The following is a 6,000-nucleotide window of genomic DNA, read 5'->3' as shown; positions in this document are numbered from 1 at the left end:
GTTAAGCGGGTAAGATGCTCACTTTGTAGTTGAGCACTTGGCTCATTTAGGTATAGAGAAATAACAGATAATTCTCCTACCTGAGAACGTCGAGAAATACATTCCATTCTCCAAAAGAATGATGCCAAGAATTACATCCGCTTTCTTGATTGACTACGTTATATTCAGAAACTCGTTAAAACTCTACCTCGGAGGGATATGCATATCACTCGGACTGCATTTCCTGACGAGGAAAAGTTTCAACTTGTGACTAGGAAGGAGGTTTTCCCACACGAGCTTGTGGACAGTATGGCAAAACTCAACGGAACCAGGCTATTCGCGATGCCATAATGGATCCAGAGTATGAGCATGCCGTGAATGTCATGAATATCTGTCGGGGATTGAACATCTCCACTTTAGGAGAGTAGACACCACTTTACATAGACACAGACGTGCGTTTGCTACCGAACGTTTTCGAGAAATTCGAGAGTCTATGCATGACCACATATTCTCTGTATCCCGCCTTTTAGTACACGGCACTTGGGTTGTCTTGGACACAATGCTCAAGACATGAAAGCGTCGTATGGAGAGCGCCCATGGTCTGCAAGTATCGTCTTAGATACATAATCAGAACGTCCTCGGTCCCGCCTTCGAAACCCGCCAGTGCTTAAATTTTGATTAATAATCAGCACTGGGCGGAAACTTGCGGCATAACAAGTCACACGCATTCACCTAACGGCCTTGTCAAAAAGAGTGGAGGAGCTGGCAGAGGTTCAGGGCACTCTCTTGGCCTTGGGGTGGGAAACCGCCCCTAAAGGCGAAAGAATAGGCAATGATCAGCGGCATGAGGATGCAGAAAGCAATGAAAACCACTTCATTAAGGACACATAACGAGTATCCATAGGACATGTGGTCTGTAATTGAAAAAGTGTCATGAACATCTCTCCATTGGCGAAAGATTCCAGAAGAGTCCCCAATTTGGAACTCTGGGAGGGGACTGCCACTGAGGAGATGACCACAAGAAAAAGATTGAATAATCAACAAACAGATAACGTTCTATGAAACGGGACGTGAAATGTAATAAGCCTGAATGTGGTAGGGAAGCTAGAAAATCTGGAAAGGGTAATGCAAAGGCTCACTCTAAATATAGCAGTGATCAGTGAAGTGAAATGGAAAGGAGACAAGGAATCATGGTGGGATGAGTATAGGATACTATCAACAGCAGCAGAAAAAGGTATGATGGTAACTAGGATTCGTTATGAATAGGAAAGTAGGGCAGAGAGTAAGTTACTGTGAACAGTTCAGTAAAAGCGTTGTCTCCCTTGACAAATAGGAAAGTCAAAACAACCTTCAGTGAAATTAGAAGCAAGGGTGGTAACATTAAGAGTGCAATGGGAATTCCATTGTCAAATGCGGAAGAGAGAGCGGATAGGTGGAAAGAGTACATTGAAAGTCTCTGTGAGAGGGAAGATTTGTCTGATGTAATAGAAGAATGAACAGGAGTGGATTTAGAAGAGATAGGAAATCCCGTATTAGAATCAGAATTTAAGAGAGCTATGGAGGACTTAAGATCTAATAAGGCAGAAGAAATCGATAATATTCCATCAGAATTTTTAAAATCATTGAGGGAAGTGGCAGCAAAACGACTATTCACATTGTTGTGTAGAATGCATGAGTTTGGCGACATATCATCTGACTTTCAGAAGAATGTCATCCACACAATTCCGAAGACTGCAAGAGCTGACAAGTTTGAGAATTATCGTACAATCAGCTTAACAGCTCATGCATACAAGTTGATGACAAGAATAATTCATAGAAGAATGGAAAAGAAAACAAAGGATGTGTTAGACGATGATCAGTTTGGCTTCAGGAAATGTAAAGGCGCCACAGAACCAATTCTGACGTTGCGGTTGATAATGAAAGCAAGACTAAAGAAAAATTAAGTCGCATTCGTACGCTTTGTCGACATGGAAAAAGTGTTCGACAATGTAAAATGGTGCAACATGTTCTAAATCCTGAGAAAAATAGGGGTAAGCTATATGGAGAGACGGGTAATATACAATATGTAAAAGAACCAAGAGAGCACAGTAAGAGAGGACGACCAAGAACGAAGTGTTCAGATTGAGAAAAAATGTAAGACTGGTATTTAGTCTTTCACACCTACTGTTCAATCTATGTATTGAAGAAGCAATGACGGAAATAAAAGAAAGGTTCAAGAATGGAATTAAAATTCAATGTGAAAGGATATGAGTGGTACGATTCTCTGATGACATTGCTATCTTGCGTGAAAGTGAAAAAGAATAATTACATGATCTGTGAAATGGAATGAACAGTCTAATGAGTACAGAATGTGAATTGAGAGTATATAGAAGAAAGAAAGTAATGAGGAGTAGCCGAAATGGGAACAGCGAGAAACTTAACATCATGATGGATGGTCACGAAGTAGATGAAGTTAAGGAATTCTGCTACCTAGGCAGCAAAATAACCAATGACGGATGAAGCAAGGAGGACATCAAAAGCAGATAGTACTGACAAAAAGGGCATTCCTGGCCAAGAGACATCTACTTGTATCAAACATTGGCCTTAATTTGAGGAAGAAGTTTCTGAGAATATACGTTTGGAACACAGCATTGTATGGTAGGGAAACATGGATTGTGGGAAAACCGGAACAGAAGACAATCGAAGCATTTGAGATGTGATACTACAGAAGAGTGTTGAAAATTAGGTGGACCGATAAAGGGTTCTGCACAAAATCGGAGAGGAAAGGAATATGTGAAAAACACTGACAAGGAGAAGGGATGGGATGATAGTACATCTGTTAGGACATCAGGAACTGACTTCCATGCTACTAGAGGGAGCTGTAGAGAGCAAAAACTGTAGAGGAAGACAGAGATTCGAATACATCCAGCAGATAATTGAGGACGTAGGCTGCAAGTGCTACTCTGATATGAAGACGTTGACACAGGCCATAAATTCGTGGTGGGCCGCGTCAAACCAGTCAGAAGACCGATGACTCAAAAAAAAAAGCATCGTATTGTTGACTGATGCTGACGTGCTACTTTTCTTCGATCGAGGGACCTGGGGGGGGGGGGGGGGTTCAGTGTGTCAATAGGAATCCAAAGGCAAGGCAAATAACCACAGATAAGTGACAAGTTCATTGCATCGCTTGATTAAAGTTACGTATGGAAATGAGTGTTTGGCGTCATTGGCAGGGAGGCCCCTTGTGGGTCAGGTTCGGCCGCCTTGGTGCAGGTCTTCTGCATTCGACGCCACATTGGGCGACCTGCGCACCGGATGGGGATGAAATGATGAAGACAGGACAACACCCAGTCCCTAAGTGGAGAAAATCCCCAACCCAGCCAGGAATCGAACCCGGGTCCGTAGGACGGCAATTCGTCACGCTGACCTCTTAGCTATCGGAGTGGACAGAGTTACATACGGTACTTGGCTGCAAATAACTTATACGGGCACGCCATGCAACGATCACGGCCGATTGGTGAGAGTCGATGGGTGCCCAAAGACGAATGCAAGGAATTACGTGGAAAGATCATGGGGGGCCTGGCAGCTGATTCTGATGTAGGGTATGGAGTGGTGGTAGAAGTCACATAACCTATTAGTTTGCATGAGGCCCATGCTGATTTGCCGCTGCGTCCAGAGCGAATAGTTCCGCGGGGAGGCTCCACCTCAAAACTGACGACAACGCTGGGGAATAAGCGCTGATATGTTATTCATTATCGTTATCTCCAGCATTATCTTAGCTTGGAGATGGATCTGGTTAGAATCATCCGGGCATTCTCCTTCAAGCAATCCCTCTGGCTGAAGAAGTATATTGATTTTAATACAAGACAGAGAGCTTCCGCAAAGTGTGACTTTGAGAAAGATTTTTACAAATTAATGAGTAATTCAATTTTCGGCAAAACAATGGAGAATTTGGGGAAACGACGTGAAACTTTGATTGTAACCGAATGGGATGGGCTTTATGGCGTAAGAAAACGCATTGCCAGACCAAATTTTAAGTGGGTCACCATATTCAATAAGAAATTTTGATGCTGTGGAGATGGGGAAGACTGCAGTACAGTTTACGAAACCTATTCATGTGGAGGTGTGCGTACTAGACCTATCTAAAGCCCACATGAACCACTTTCATTATGAGTTTGCGAAAATTCATTTCGCAGATCCTAAATTACTTTATATTGATACAGATAGCTTCATCTACTGCACTGAAGAACTGTGTTCCATATGAAGTAATGGGGTACCACGGTAATGAATTTGACATGTCCTTGTACACAGCCGATAATCCTTACGGAATTGTTCCAAAGAACAGGAAGGTTATCAGTCTTATGAAAGACGAGGCGAATGGATTGCTGATTGTGTTTTGTAGATCTGCGATCAAAAATGTATGTGTATTGCACATTGGAAAGTGCCAAGAAGAGTGTACGTCATATAGCATTGAGAGCCCTCTCTATCAAAGACTATTTGCAGTGCCTGTACAGTGGTGTTCGCGGTGCTGCTCCACAGCCGCCACATATTGTACGGCAAACTAGTACTCGACACAAGGTGTACACTGTGCTCCAGTCTAAAATCGGCTTGTCGCCTCATGACGATAAAAGGGTCATTTGTGATGACAGGATTGAACCTCACCTGTATTCACGCTACTCGCTTGTAGAGAGAGAAGTTTTGGGGGATTCTGACTGAGTGAGAATTAGAGAATGAGTGTGTGTGTGTGGGTGTGTGTGTGTGTGTGTGTGTGTGTGAGAGAGAGAGAGAGAGAGAGAGAGAGAAAGAGAGAGAGAGAGAGAGAGAGAGAGAGAGAGACAGAGAGAGAGAGGGAGAGGGAGAGTCTTCAGAGTAGTAATATGACCCTGTTATCATAGTGTAAGTAATTTTGTGTGTGTGTGTGTGTGTGTGTGTGTGTGTGTGTGTGTGTGTGTGTGTGTCTGTCTGTCTATCTGTGCATATGTTGTGTAAATATTTACATGTACTATGTACACATGTATATATACACACAGATCAAGTGTGGAAGAAAAAGAAAAAGTATAGGCCTATATGTATGTATGTATGCACATCATGTGTGTGTGTGTGAAAGAAAACAGTTTTAAAAAGTTAAAAAGCATAATAATATTCATATTTATTAAAAAAAGCATAAAAGAAAAAAATTTTATATTTATTTATTCACACATAATGTATGTGTGCCCTATAAATATACAGGGTTATTCAAAAAGAATACCACAACTTTAAAAATGTGTATTTAATGAAAGAAACATAATATAACCTTCTGTTATACATCATTACAATGAGTATTTAAAAAGGTTTTTTTTTTCACCCAAAAACAAGTTCAGAGATGTTCAATATGGCCCCCTCCAGACACTCGAGCAATATCAACTCGATACTCCAACTCGTTCCACACTCTCTGTAGCATATCAGGCGTAACAGTTTGGATAGCTGCTGTTATTTCTCGTTTCAAATCATCAATGGTGGCTGGGAGAGGTGGCCGAAACACCATTTCCTTAACATACCCCCATAAGAAAAAATCGCAGGGGGTAAGATCAGGGCTTCTTGGAGGCCAGTGATGAAGTGCTCTGTCACGGGCTGCCTGGCGGCCGATCCATCGCCTCAGGTAGTTGACGTTCAGGTAGTTGCGGACAGATAAGTGCCAATGTGGTGGCGCTCCATCCTGCTGAAATATGAATTGTTGTGCTTCTTGTTTGAGCTGACGGAACAGCCAATTCTCTAACATCTCCAGATACTGTAGTCCAGTTACAGTAGCACCTTCGAAGAAAAAGGGACCAAAAACTTTATTGACTGAAATGGCACAGAAAACGTTCACCTTAGGCGAGTCACGTTCATACTGGGTTGTTTCCCACGGATTCTCAGTGCCCCATATACAGACATTGTGATGGTTGACTTTCCCGTTTGTGTGGAAAGTTGCTTCATCACTAAACACAATCTTTGAAAAGAAACATTCATCTGTTTCCATTTGAGCAAGGATAAAATCACAGAAATCGATTCTTTTAATCTTAT

The sequence above is a fragment of the Schistocerca gregaria genome, chromosome 2, assembly GCF_023897955.1.
Source record: "Schistocerca gregaria isolate iqSchGreg1 chromosome 2, iqSchGreg1.2, whole genome shotgun sequence".
Lineage (NCBI taxonomy): Eukaryota > Metazoa > Arthropoda > Insecta > Orthoptera > Acrididae > Schistocerca > Schistocerca gregaria.
The sequence above is the reverse complement of the archived record's forward strand: the minus strand, read 5'-3'. Positions refer to the sequence as shown.